This window comes from Anabrus simplex, chromosome 3, assembly GCF_040414725.1.
Source record: "Anabrus simplex isolate iqAnaSimp1 chromosome 3, ASM4041472v1, whole genome shotgun sequence".
Taxonomy (NCBI): Eukaryota; Metazoa; Arthropoda; class Insecta; order Orthoptera; family Tettigoniidae; genus Anabrus; species Anabrus simplex.
Genome location: NC_090267.1, coordinates 113,471,291 through 113,487,118, shown reverse-complemented (window position 1 = coordinate 113,487,118; position 15,828 = coordinate 113,471,291). Strand labels below are relative to the sequence as shown.

Below are 15,828 nucleotides of genomic sequence, written 5' to 3'. Positions count from 1 at the left end.
TCATAATCTGTAGCGTGATACAAACTGTAGTGGCATTGTAAATTATATCTTTTCACATACCGTAGCTCTTTTCTACAAACTAAACATTTAGCTGTAGCATTCCTATCATTTTCAACAAATATAGATCTTCCTATAAAGATAAAAAGATTGGAGGCATATATAGCTTGTCGCACTGTGATGTTCTCCAGTGTACTGTACCACTACTAACACCAGTATGTATGACACAGCATGTGCCTACCACAAAGCGAGGCAGTCCCTACGTCCCACTCTACGACTGAAGCGCCTGACCACTCTGCGCTCTTACGTCACACGGGCTCTCCGACGTCACACGTCAGCCAGTTGGTGGACATTGATCTAGTAACTTTATCATTTTTCATTTCCTAATAAAATTACAGGTATACTTTTAAACATTGGAATTACACATCGGAATAATTGAGTATGATATATTTAATCAAAATTATAGCCCTTTCATAAAATTCCTTTTTTTTTTTTACTAAATGTTGTGAGGAGATGGAAAACTGTGAGGAGAAAAGAGGAGCGACGGTTGAGGTGCTGGCCTTCTGACCCCAACTTAGCAGGTAAACTCTCGATTCAACAGACCCCGATTCAATAGACTTAAGATTTAACTGACATAAATAAAAAAATACTGATAATTAAACTAATTAAAAATGAATTATGAATAGAAATGAACCACAATACGATTTTAGAGGTTTTAAACTTTTGAATTTCATAATTGTAGTGAGAATGACATTGAAAAATGGTTAGACATTGAAGGTAACCCAAGCTATCAAATTCTAAGTCAGGAGGAGATTGCTGAAGATTGTCTACAGGTTGGTCAGAAAGCTGATGATGAAGAAGAAGATGGAAGATGGACTATTGGAAGTTAGAGAAAACATTGAAGACATTATCTTTTTCATAGGTACCATTCAAGTCCAGGGGTGACTGCCTATTACAAACATTTTCAGCACTTTTGATCAACAAAATTGTCAAGAAACAGTGTCCAGGTGAAACTGAAACTTGATGCATCTTTTCAAGCTGAATGCACTGTGAAATAGTATGTGTATAAAATTGTTCCAATTAAAGTATATTAATACTACTGAAACTTTTTTATTCCTAAGATATGCATTTTAATGGACTTCCAAATATTATGGACAAACCTTTGCCTCTAATAGTCTGTTAAATCCAGAGTTTACTGTACTATTATGAGAAGCAAGATTGAGTTGTCGCTGAAGGAGATGGGGAGTGAAAATGCAACTGGTACTGTTGAGATTCCTGTGGGGCTGTTAAAAGGATCAGAGAATGAAGTAAAGAAGAAGATTGGATTATGCAGCCAAATACATATGAAAAGAAAGTTGCCAAAGGGTTTTACAGGAATCTCCACAGAAAAGAAAAAGACAGCATAAAGTGTGGGGAATATAGGATATGGAGTGGCCAAAATCTTACAACAAACTCTAAAAAAAATAAAAAATATATATATATGGAAAGATGAATGATTTACTTAGAGAGGAACAATGATGTGGAGTGGGGACAAAAGATTCCATTGGGCTACTCAGAGTGACAAGGAGAAAGGTACATTCAACCACACAATAATTAGCCATCACAGAATATGATTTTCTTTCAAAATCCTCTTCAATCAATCAATCAATCAATCAATACTGATCTGCATTTAGGGCAGTCACCAGGTGGCAGATTCCCTATCTGTTGCTTTCCTAGCCTTTTCCGAAATGATTTCAAAGAAATTGAAAATTTATTGAACATCTCCCTTGGTAAGTTATTCCAATCCCTAACTCCCCTTCCTATAAATGAATATTTGCCCCAGTTTGTCCTCTTGAATTCCAACTTTATCTTCATATTGTGATCTTTCCTACTTTTATAAACGCCATTCAAACTTATTCGTTTACTAATGTCATTCCACGCCATCTCTCCGCTGACAGCTCGGAACATACCACCAAGTTGGGCAGCTCTTCTTTTTTCTCTCAATTCTTCCCAACCCAAACATTGCAACATTTTTGTAACGCTACTCTTTTGTTGGAAATCACTCAGAACAAATCGAGCTGCTTTTCTTAGGATTTTTTCCAGTTCTTGAATCAGGTAATCCTGGTGAGGGTCCCATACACTGGAACCATACTCTAGTTGGGGTCTTACCAGAGACTTATATGCACTCTCCTTTACATCCTTACTACAACCCCTAAACACCCTCATAACCATGTGCAGAGATTGGTACCCTCTATTTACAATCCCATTTATGTGATTACCCCAATGAAGATCTTTCCTTATATTAACACCTAGATACTTACAATGATCCCCAAAATGAACTTTCACCCCATCAACGCAGTAATTAAAACTGAGAGGACTTTTCCTATTTGTGAAACTCACAACCTGACTTTTAACCCCGTTTATCAACATACCATTGCCTGCTGTCCATCTCACAACATTTTCGAGGTCACGTTGCAGTTGCTCACAATCTTGTAACTTATTTAACACTCTATAGAGAATAACATCATCCGCAAAAAGCCTTACCTCCGATTCCACTTCTTTACTCATATCATTTATATATATAAGAAAACATAAAGGTCCGATAACACTGCCCTGAGGAACTCCCCTCTCAACTATTACAGGGTCAGACAAAACTTCACCTACTCTAACTCTCTGAGATCTATTTTCTAGAAATATAGCAACCCATTCAGTCATTCTTTTGTCTAGTCCAATTGCACTCATTTTTGCCAGTAGTCTCCCATGATCCACCCTATCAAATGCTTTAGACAGGTCAATCGCGATATAGTCCATTTGACCTCCAGAATCCAAGATATCTGCTATATATTGCTGGAATCCTACAAGTTGAGCTTCAGTGGAATAATCTTTCCTAAAACCGAATTGCCTTCTATCGAACCAGTTATTAATTTCACAAACATGTCTAATATAATCAGAAAGAATGCTTTCCCAAAGCTTACATACAATGCATGTCAAACTTACTGGCCTGTAATTTTCAGCTTTATGTCTATCACCCTCCGGATCCCAAGATAGCGGGTTCAAACCCGGCAGAGGTAGTCGGATTTTTGAAGGGCGGAAAAAAGTCCATTCGACACTCCATGTCGTACGATGTCGGCATGTAAAAGATCTCTGGTGATACATTTGGTATTTACCCGACAAAATTAATTAAATCTCAGCCATAGACGCCCAAGAGAGATCCGGTTTACTCTGTCTGCCATCTAGTGGGGGCCTAGAGTAAAACGGAACGTCGAAATTGACGAGCAGACAGCCAGATGGCGTCAAATCGAAATGTCTGCAAACGGTAGCTGAGGCCATACGATTATTATTATTATTATTATTATTATTATTATTATTATTATTATTTTACCCTTTCCTTTATACACAGGGGCTACTATAGCAACTCTCCATTCATCTGGTATAGCTCCTCTGACTAAACAATAATCAAATAAGTACTTCAGATATGGTACTATATCCCAACCCATTGTCTTTAGTATATCCCCAGAAATCTGATCAATTCCAGCCGCTTTTCTAGTTTTCAACTTTTGTATCTTATTGTAAATGTCATTGTTATCATATGTAAATTTTATTACTTCTTTGGTCTTAGTCTCCTCCTCTATCTCGACATTATCCTTGAAACCAACTATCTTTACATACTGCTGACTGAATACTTCTGCCTTTTGAAGATCTTCACATACACACTCCCCTTGTTCATTAATTACTCCTGGAATGTCCTTCTTGGAACCTGTTTCTGCCTTAAAATACCTATACATACCCTTCCATTTTTCACTAAAATTTGTATGACTGCCAATTATGCTTGCCATCATGTTATCCTTAGCTGCCTTCTTTGCTAGATTCAATTTTCTAGTAAGTTCCTTCAATTTCTCCTTACTTCCACAGGCATTTCTAACTCTATTTCTTTCCAGTCTGCACCTCCTTCGTAGTCTCTTTATTTCTCTATTATAATAAGGTGGGTCTTTACCATTCCTTACCACCCTTAAAGGTACAAACCTGTTTTCGCATTCCTCAACAATTTCTTTAAACCCATCCCAGAGTCTGTTTACATTTTTATTTACCTTTTTCCACCGATCATAGTTACTTTTTAGAAACTGCCTCATGCCTGCTTTATCAGCCATATGGTACTGCCTAACAGTCCTACTTTTAAGACCTTCCTTTCTATCACATTTATTTTTAACTACCACAAAAACAGCTTCATGATCACTAATACCATCTATTACTTCAGTTTCCCTATAGAGCTCATCTGGTTTATCAGCACCACATCCAGGATATTTTTCCCTCTGGTTGGTTCCATCACTTTCTGAATCAGCTGTCTTTCCCATATTAACTTATTTGCCATTTTTTGGTCATGCTTCCTGTCGTTCGCATTTCCTTCCCAATTTACATCTGTCAAATTCAGATCTCCCGCTACAATCACATTTCTTTCCATGTCGTTTCCCACATAGCTGACTATCCTATCAAATAATTCCGAATCCGCGTCAGTGCTACCCTTTCCCAATCTGTACACTCCAAATATATCAAGTTGTTCGAAATGGGATTAACATAATGTGCAGATGGAAGGACTCCAAGTATCATCTCTTCAGCCAGCGGCTATCCACAGTTTACGAATATCCTCATGTTTTGAGAATGTATAAAATTAAATATTTCTTTGCTGGCCAGTTTTTTGCAGATGAGTATACAAAAAAAAAAAAAAAACCAACAGAAAGGTGCATGCTGTATATGTAGATTTAGAGAAACATTTGAAAGCTTGAGATGGGTGGGATGATCGTACGACAATCGTGAAAAAAACGTGTAGTTGATTGGAAGGATAGAAGGCTGATCAAGGACTTGCGCTGCAGTCAAATAGTAAGAACAGGAGGCAAGATGAGTGAGGAAATTGGATTGGAAAGAGGTGTCGGTCAGGATTACTGTTTGTCTCCGATTCTGTTCAGTATATATGTGGAGGAAATCATCAGTGAGTGTTTTGGAGTCTGTGGGGGAGGTCAGAGAGTGGAATGAAAAAGATTTGCTGATGACATGGTTTTGTTGGAAAGGCAAGTAGGAGAAGATTGATATGGAATGGGGATGTACCACTGAGATGTAAATGAATTATCTACAAGACTTATCTTGTGCCAATTTTGATGTATGGATCAGAAACGTGGGTGATGAAGGAGAGGGATAAAAGTAGAATACAAGCAGTGGAAATGAAGTTTCAGAGATGTCAAGTAGGTTTAACAAGAATGGACAGAGTAAGAAATGAGAGAGTTCCAGAAATGGTAAATGAGGTACCCCTATAGGAAAAGATAGAAAAATCAAGGCTGCAGTGTTATGGACATGTTAAGAGAATGGGGGAAGAGAGGATACCAAGAAAGACGTTAGAAATGGAGTTGAAGGGAAGGATACATAGAGGAAGACTGAGGGTCAGATGGCTGATAGGTGTAAAGAATAGCATCAAGGCAAGAGGAGGAACTGGATGACAGTGAGAGAAGAGAAGTGGTGGATAGTCAGAAAATGATGGAGAGGCTTATGTTCCAAGCAGACCCAGCCTGTGGTTGAAAACTGCTCCAGATGATGATGATGATGATTTTGTTGGCAGAAAGTGATGAAATAACATCATGCTGAAAGAATATGGAATGAGAATTAACAATAAAAAGACCAAAATTATGATCAATAGAAGGGTAGGTAGTAAAGTTAGGATTAAAATAGAAGGAGAGGATATAGAGCAAGCAGAGAACTTTAAGTACTTGGGAATTATGATTAGTGGAGACATCCCCTGTACAACAGAATTTAAGAAAAGGACTGCAATGGTAAAGGAAGGTTTTGGCAGCTAGGGAAAATTACTATGTGGGCTGTTCAGTGAAAATTTCAGAAAGAGGTTTTTAAAGTGCTAGGTCTGGAGTGTTGCACTATATGGTGTAGAGACTTGTAAGGAAAGAAGATGAGAAAAGGCCAGAAGTGCTAGGGATTTCAATATGGAGGAAAATGGAAGGAGTTAAGTGGAAAGACAGAGTAAGAGGTTATGTGAAGAAGATCAAGAAATGAATGATAAAATTGGGAATAATGGTCCCTGATACAAAGTATGAGAAAGAGGAAAATGAATTAGATTGGTCACTGTTTGAGAAAGGAATGTTTGCTGCAGGATAGAACAGATAAAATGATAAATGGTAAAATAGGAAGAAAAAGATATCAAATGTTGGACAATATCAAGGAAAAAAACTACAGTGAAACAAAAAGCCTGATGGATAAGCAATGATAGAGAAAGTTTATTCCATGACAAGACATGGCCCTGGGCTGAAAAATGTGGATTGTGATGATACGAGAAAAAGAATATATCATTTCTGCTCGATAACAAAAAGCTCTGATATATCATAATTTTGTATATTAATACCTAATATGCTTGATTTTTAATGTCTTCTGTCTGTTTTTCTAAAATTCTTAGTTATAGCCTAGTAATTTCCTCCTTTCAAAAACAACCTGTTGTCATCAACACAATGTTTCTTTAAGAGAAAGTTCTGCAAAAAGCTTGATCTATGAAAACCTTTCATACAAAGTATTTCTAATGGATCTTTCATGATATGCCCAAGGGTATTCACTCTAAGAAACACAATCAAATGTGAAAGTTAAAGAAAGTCAAGCAAATAGAAAGTATGATTCACCAAGTGTGATAAAATAGTAAAGTCATGGAGCAGGAGAAATGAGATTTCTTGTGAAATACAAACTACCTTCTATGTGATACAACAAATATTTTGCATTTCTACAGACTGCTTGCTAGTAGGAGCAAAAAGGAACTCTTTGTAGCAAGTGAGAGGTCAGCTTCTCATAAGTTTGACTATTGGCCACGACAATATTTACCATTAATTGCACATCATCATTGTTTGTCAAGCGAGTCAATATCCATCACCAGCTTGCTAGGCCTGTCATGACTTCACCGGAGCCCCGTTAGCCGCCATCTTTATCAGGAACAAGGATGTCCCTCAGAGAAGCAAAAGGGTGATATACAGAATGTACTATATACCTGTTCTGACGTATGCAGCTGAGACTTGTGTAAAGAGGCAGAGAGCCGTGAATAGAATACAGGCAAGTGAAATGAAATTTCTGAGAAGCAGAATAGGAGTGACAAGATGGGATAAGATGAGAAATGAGAAGGTTTGAGATATAGTAAAAGAAGAGCCACTACAGAATAGGATAGAGGCATCTAGACTTAGATGGTATGGACACATGAAGAGAATGACAGAGGAAAGAATACCAAGGAGGATGCACGAAATGGAGATAACAGGTAAACGGCCAAGAGGAAGACCAAGAGACAGGCGGATAAAAGGAGTGGAAGAGTGTGCACAGAGAAGAGGAGAGGACTGGGCAAGAGTGACTAGGGAGAAGTGGTGGGAGGACAAGAGGAGATGGAGAGGCTTATGTTCCAAGCAGGCCTGGTCAACAGCTGGAAACTGCAGATGATGATGATGATGATGATGAATTGTTTGTCATTACACATGTATTCTTACATTTGCAAACCTTCAATATGAGAGAGAAGGAAGATTATAACTTGTGGAGTTTAGGTTAAGTAACAGTAGTGGTCTCATTCTAATGGATTAGTTCGGCTTTATTTAGTGGTAAATATTGCTATGAATTTTATGTTGATTTTCTGTGATATTTCATGCACCTTGCATCTTCATTATAGACTGTTTTATCCCTCAGCAGACATACATTGAGTCATTCCTAACTGAGCCTTCAGTTTCTCATTCCAAGTACGGTACCCTTCTGCCATTGTTCAAAATCAAAATCTCTTTATTTGCAAATGAGGTGTCTACCTCGGTGGCAAATGGTACACTAAAATACATTATTGTCAAGCACTAAATATTAAATTAACAAGAGAAGAAAATTTTTCCTATAATACAATAATATACAATTTACGCTAACAATGTTTTCTATTAAGCACACAGCTCATCCTTAATAAATTTATATTGTTTAAAAAATTCTACTTATAATATCTCCAGTACTACTTACAAATATAGTCAACTGATATACAGTATGTGGAATTACTTCAAATGATACTATACAACTGGTATAACATTAATATTTACATTGCATTTATTTATTTACTTTTTTTTTATTTTTTTTTACCCGTTCTGGATCCTAAGTAGCATAACGACCTGCTGCGTCTTAACCAGAGCCCCTTTTGCCACCACTTTTCAGAGTTCCTGAAGGGCCTTCACAGCTACCGTAGCGGTCCCAGGGCCCTCGAAGTCCCCACTGTACTTCACCCCTACAGGCAGTCCCCTACTTTGTTCCCAACTGCTTGTACCAGCATTCATTCTCCCTTCTTCTGTTATTTCCAACTTATGAATAAGATATCTTGAGTCCATCCATCTTCCAATCCCATACAGCAAAGTCAGTCTGAAAGCAAACTGATGTAATGATAGGTTTGTCCAAGAGCTGACTTCATTCTTACTGAATACCGTTGATTACAACTGCGAGCTGACAGCATTAGCTTTGTTATACCTTGATTTGATTTCAATTAGTACTACCGCTGTGAAGACAAGCACTGATGTTTCCAAATTCTTCAGAGTTTCTAAGGGTGTTAGAGTAGGATGTGTCCTCTCTTGTCAACTATTTAACACCTAAGCCCAGAATGTCACCAGAAAATCTCTTGATGGACGGACAGGAGTCATCTTAATAGATGGAAAAATTATTAATAATATTTGAGATTTGCTGATAATCCACCACTTTTCTTGCCAGCAGCAAAGACAAACTTGCTGAGTTATTGTTATTAGCAAGAGTGAAAAATGTGAGTACTAAACAAAGTAACAAAGTAAGTCCAAAGTAATAATGATTGACTGAGGAGCACAAATCTAGCTGACAGGTAGACTAGGAGGCTGGAGAGGTAGTACACAATTTTGTCAATTTTGAATCAACCATCTGCAAGATGGGAAGTCATGAGGCAGAAATAAGAAGAGGATCAATTTAGGGCGAGTTGCCATGAAGAAACTCTCCATGACCTGGAAGAACAGAGCAATAACAAACAAACAACACAAACAACCATCTTGTTCAAGCTGTTGTTTTTTCTGACTTTCTTTATGCTTGTGAACAGAATTGGGAAGTAATCAAGTAAAAGTAATCAAATTAATTGTAACAATTACATTCTTAGTAATTTTTACTTCTTGAAATAAAATTGTAATCATTACATTCTAGAGTAGAACGCAGCCCGGAAGGCGGTTTCGTTGCGCAGAGGGAGACAGAAGTATGAGGTGCGGTGATACCAATGTGGCTACTCATAACAGCATGTATGTGTAAACATTTTTTCATCCAGTTATATCTTTAATTCCAAAGCGATGACCTATATTTTTTGTGGGCTTAAAAGTTTCGTGAAAGTCCAAATTAATTTTTAACATCAAACCCCGAGAAAGTGTTGAGGAAAATTTTCGAGATGTTAAGGAAGGTAAATGGACGGTCCAGTTTCAATGCCGCAGGATATTCGCCATTTTTATACATATCAAATATTGTTGTACGCAGAACATTTTTAATGAAATCATCGAGGACCGACACTGGCTTCTTCCTCTAAGGGTTCTTCTCTCGCGACCTGAACACCGCATTATTTTTATTTCCGAAGCTTATTTTATCCTCTGTACTGTTTGCAGGCCGATACCACACGCGAGTGCTGTCTTCTTTTGAAGCGTGGCAACATGGCGTTCCTCACTTTCTCCGCCTATGAACGCCTGCTGCTGCATGCTTACCAAATACAAATACACTTTAAATGCTATTTCCCTCGCCTTTCGACGGAATACTTGTCTTTTTGCTCTTCCTGGATCTATCATACACACGTAAATAGTTCCCTAAATTCGTTGATTATGATATTTACAAATAAAACTCGAAACATTCACTCGTGACCCGCACAAACAAGCACCTCTTACTGAAATGATTCTATTGGCTCAGCAGAAAACACGTCATACTACAAAGCGCGCAAATGTTACTGCGCAACCCTCTTCAAACTGCCTTCCGGGCTGCGTTCTATTCTAGTAATTGATATACATTGCTGGAGGCAAAAGTAGAGAAAATAAATAATGATGAAGATAACTTTTTCAGTTATTCTACAGCAGAACCCGTAGCTTCCCAGTTCTGGATGAGGTACTTCGTTACCTCTGTAGTATTTTCAAAAGCATCATACTTATCTCAACAATATTCTTAAAATCGTAACCTTGTGTCCTCATCCTGAGGTGGTGCAGCTCTTTTTAGGCACACCTCAATTGGAGGTGAGCTGCATGTACTATTTCAACCACATACCAGCCCTCCTGCCATTCTTAAATATCCGGCAGTACCGGGAATCAAACCCTGGTCTCCGAGGGCGGCAGCTAACAATGCTAACCGTTACGCTACGGAGGCGGACATTCTTAAAATTAAACACAGGTATTTTTCCAGTGCCCTTGTAGAGTGTCTTCTCAGTAAATGTAAATATGTACTCGCTCCTCTTCCCTAAGTCGTCAAGCATTAGCGATGGGAATTTTAGAACCAATTAATTTATTTGCCAGGTAAATGGCAAATTACTTTAAATGCTAAATGTCATTAACCCATTCCAGTCTGGGCCTGAATATCTCTAATGAGCATTCTGGACTGGCATTTTTAAGGATTAAAAATATTCTCTGTACCTATAGGAGATATTTGCATGATTCATTTTTCTTTGTGCTTGTTTAAGCATCTAGTAATGAAATATGTTGTTTGTTTCACGTCAGCTATCACCTGATATTTTAGAATTATTTATGCATTATACAATGTTTTGCGAATGATAAAAAGTCTGACAGATTATTAAGTACAGTTGTCTGAAATACTATTAGGCTATATTTATCCTATTTTGATAATGTACAATATGAAATGTGCATTGCAATTACAAAACAACAATAATGAAAATAATATAAAAATAGTAATTGTTCAATAATAATAGTAATAACAATAACAAAAATGGGAGCTCTTATTATGAAATTTTATTTATATATTTTTATTTGACAATAGTGGCTCAGGAGGCAAGGTTAGTGAAGATACTCAGAGGGAGATGATATTGAAGCTATGGAATTATAATTTCATGCAAATGCTAAATATTATTGACATACGAATATGAATTCGAAACAACTTCTTACATTTCATTATGATTGGAATTTGTTTTACAGTTTATCACATGTTCCTGCGCATTTCATATTTGCATGAATATGCATGGATGTCTACATGTTAGTAAAATGTTTTGTTTTTTCTAAATAGGAGGGATTATAATTACATAAAATATTGAAAATATCACTTTCATCAAGCACTTGTTTGCTGTGAGAAGCCATGTTTTAGAGTGCATTGAGTGATACCATCTACTAATACACACTTGTTGAAAATATAATAAATTTGACTCAGATAACATGCCATCTGTTGAAATACTCTCATAACTAATACAGTACATGAAGAAACATGATGGAACCGCCAGAATGCATGCATAGTTTATTCTCGATTTTTAGTGAATTGTCAAACCTTACTACAGGCTATGCTCGCAGCGCATCGTGAACATCATTATGGCCGCTCTGAGCTTTGCTCACAGTTAGACTGGAATGTGTTAACTAAAAATAAAATTCATCATAAAGATCATAAAGATCACTTTGAAAGTTCCAAGGTATCATGTTCAATCTCACCTATTGATTATAGCCTCTAATGTCTCTATGCTACAGGAAAAAAAAAAGTAGTATCTTTTCCTTTCACACTTGTACTATTCCAGCCCAATGCAAAAAACAGACAAACAGTGATTTATTTAAGACTAGAGTTTTGTAAAGAAATTGTAATAGTAATTTTACAGATTACTCGTTGAAAAAGTAATTTGTAATCATAACTGAGTAAAATATTTCTCAAGTAACTGTAATTGAGCTCAATTAGTTTTTCCTGTACTCTTTCCTTCCATCTCTCTCTCTCTCTCTCTCTCTCTCTCTCATTCTCCTCAACCTGATGGTTGGTGGGTAGCATGACTGTCCTCGTCCAACGACCTTCTATCCTGAGCCAGCTGCTTGATTAGTTGATATGGACGTCGCCCTTTAATGCCATCGAGGAACCCTGCTCTAGGTCGTCCTCTTCTAGTCTTTCCTTCCAGTTTCCCTTCAAGCAGTGTGGGGCACCATGATGAATGCCGGAGTAAATGACCTGACCTCTTCCCATCAGTGGTTGTGAAACCAGATGGACCCTAAAGACCAGAGACTAATAACGCATCAATGCATTCGAGAGGGGATGTTGGTAAAGAATGCTGCACGTTTAGTGGACTGGAAGAAAGGACAAATATATCACTGAGCTACTTAACATTTCCAAACAAGTTTTTTAATAGCATGTGGTCTCCGAAGAGGCCTGGTGCAGGTCTTTTGAGTTGATGCTGTTTAGGTGACTTGCGTGTCTATGAGATTGGGGCCCTATCTAAATGAATTCTAGTGAGGAAGACAGCACAAACACCCAGCCTCTTTAATTCAAAATTTTACTGAGACTTTCTTTGGTGTGCTTTAAAAAATAGTTAATGTGGAGAGGTCTGTTAGTAAATCTCACTGGCCTTTTACGCCGCCACAGACCAGCTGTCCAACTCATGGGCCATAGCTGCACTGCACCGCACTGGACCAGCCTCAGCAGTCTCGAATGAAAACAGCCCACGACGTCACACATGGGCTGGACTGTGTAACCTGTGAGTGGCTGGCTGGTATTAACTACGGTTCACTGACGGTGCAACTAGTGTTGTGTGGTGCGGTGGAGTGTGTCCCATCAGATTGTGTGTGTGTTTCTACTCGTATGTGAGCTTTGCAGTGACTAAATTGTTTGGCTTCTCTGGTTTAATTTTTCTTTGGAAATAACTGCTGGTAGTGGTTCAAAATGGACAGGAAGCATGTCCAGGAAAAGGAAAAATAATAATTTGGCAGTACAAGATAGTAGATCCTGATCTGAACCTCAAAAGTCCTATTTGGTCAGTGTTGCAGCATGTGGTCGATGGTCGATATGACCTTAATTTTGTTTAATGTACAGTCTGTAACAAAATTTATGGACATGCTGAAGGGTGCACTGGGATATCATGTCTTTCTTACCATCTGTGTATTTCTAACAACAAAACATCTTGTGTACAAGAAAACATCTTTCTAAGACTGTCCAGGATTTGGTTGTTGCTAAATGTGTGGCTATGAGTTTGTGAGACTTAAGGTCATATGGGATAGTTGGGAGTGAAGGATTTCTGGATCTCATTGATCGACACTTGAGCTACCTATGGAAAATTATCCACCACAGATATTACCTTGCCCAACAACTATATCCTAACACAAGGTGTAAATTGCTGAAAGTCTAAGCGATAAAATTATCCCAGAGGTACTTGACTACATGACCAGAATTGAATGCTCAGCTACCATGTATATGTGGACTTCTACCCCCCCCCCCCCCCAAAAAAAAAAGAACCATTACTTAATACTGACTGTTTCCTACATTGTTTACTGGGACCTTAAATCTTATGTCTTGTTCACAACCTGATAGAGAGGATGATTACCTAGTTGTACTTCCTCTTATAACAAAAATCACCATCACCACCATCACAACCCAGTTTATGAGCAAACCTAAAACAGGCAATAACATTTGAAGAGAACAACTGAGCCAATGTATGTCTATTGGTGTCACTGAGACAATTTTGAAACTAGTGCCTTTCACAACCCATCAATGTGCCAACATTACTGGCACACTGCATGACTATATGAGAGTGGATTGGGTCTTTTACATGCTCACTCTAGTGCTAGGAAATGTATTTAATACTCAGTTCATGTCTGTTAGCTGCCCTCAGATTGATGCTCTTGTGACTAAGATGAAAGAACTTGTTACTAACGTTACGCAAAGTAGTCTAGTTAATGCTCTTGGAAACATTGCAATAATCCACCAACAATACTTGCTGGAATTCTTGATTGACAGTGCTAAAATCTGTAAAATGTCAGCATTCAGCTTTGTGGAGGTGCATATGGCTGCCAAAGAGTCTAATATCCTGGGGCCATCTAACTCCATACCTACTCAATGACCTGTTAAAGTGATGAAGTTTTGCTTCTTGAAAAGAGCTACTCCAACAGTTGAGTTGGAAAGATATTTGGAACAAAATTGCACAGTGGAAGAAGATGTAACTTCTTATTGAAAAAGACATGAACAAAACTATCCAAAACTGCACCAGATCATCAAGAAAGTACTAAGTACACAAGCATCATGTTTTGCTATGGAGATAAATTTTAGTTTAGCAGGCTTCATCCAAATGCAAGGCAGTCTCTTCTAAACTCAGACAATGTTAATGGTCCTTTTTATCCACAGTAATTCCACTACAAGTAGTAGTGTTCAGCAAAGTATGTACTGTATGTTAACTGAAACTCTTCTTTTTGCACATCAATATTTTTTTCTTCATTTATTTATTTGTCTACAATGAGCAAAGTTTGTTGAAAATATTTTCTTTCATTTGAAATTTAGATTGATTATAGCATCTAATAAAAGTTCTATTGTTATTGAAATGATGATTAGAGTGCAGGAACGATATTCAATTTCAACTCCAGATCACCATATTTTGCAATACGTAACTAGGAAAATGCATCATTTAGCGAGTGATCCACATAAAAGTGCGAAGCGATCATTTGGTAGTATATGCGGGGTAAAGCCAGAATCGTCAAGCTTATATCACCCTGCTGAATGCAGTCGAATGCTGTGGGCTGAGAGGAGAGTAAAGGAAGTGGGCATGCCAGGCTGCTGAAGCGAGTGGGCTGGGAGTACTGCGCAGCAGTCTATTGTGCCACAAGACTCTCCGAGTGGGTCAGGGGCAAACTCCTATATCCCAGGTGTATAACAGCAAAATTGACAGGCACTTACTTGAGGTCAATGTATAAATAGTACAAATATATTAAGCTGGTCCCTGTTATGAATGGTAAGAAAATGTTGCGTATAGAGTCGGTTGACGCATGTATTTCAGTGGGCTTGGCAGACTGATATGTAATAACAACGGCTGGCTCAGTGAGGAAGGCAGCGAGAAACTACCTCACTCCTCATTTCCCTAGTATGCATTTGCAACAATGCCAGGGCAATTAATGGCAGAATTATTGAGGATCCAACCAGCTTTTGGGCTGAGTACTCAGCATAGTGCAAAAATGATGGAATTCTATATATGTTTGTAGAGGAAAACTGTTTATCACCACTACCAGTACCACACATAACACTATCCTCCACCACAATAACACGCAGTTACCTACACATGGCAGATGCTGCCCACCCTCATAGAAGGGCTGCACTTGGCTAGAAATAGCCACACAAAATCAAAATTAAACCACCACCAGTAAAGTAACAAGGACTTCTCATAATTCTCATCCCAGGAACTGAGAAAAATAGTGGAATGCATTTATCAGCAGGTGATGAAGATTGTAGTTATGCAACTTGCTGATTATATTATTATTTAAGGAAAGGATGAGAGAGGAGTGCAAAAACAGTTTAATAGAGATGCAAGCCAGATTGTGAGGCTTTACTGTTCAATGCAGCTGAAATTTTAAAAATAGAAAGTTATATCTTATGGTTTCAGTTTCCATGTAATACTATTGGTCTCATAGCTTATAATTTAGTATAAACAGCCATTAAAAATTGACACTTAATTTTAGAAAAATTATATTAGCACTTAACCTATGATTGAGAACCTAAACCTAACCATCCTTTGGTTGAAATATTTTTAAACAATTTAAAAAAATCTATTGCACTACCTCCCTTTCGTCTGCCACTCAAGAATGGTGTACAAATTTCTTCTCCCAAGCTTGAATCCTGGGTGCTACTACTGCATCTGTCATTATGTTTTTAATGGCGTGTGAC

The 15,828-nt window shown here is 37.8% G+C and overlaps 1 protein-coding gene across 1 annotated transcript in view; it reads right to left on the bottom strand.

Moving 5' to 3' along the window:
* The window catches only part of LOC136866047 (very long chain fatty acid elongase 4), a 95,143-nt gene that overhangs the window by 29,908 nt on the left and 49,407 nt on the right, over positions 1 to 15,828 (bottom strand). The window lies entirely within an intron of this gene.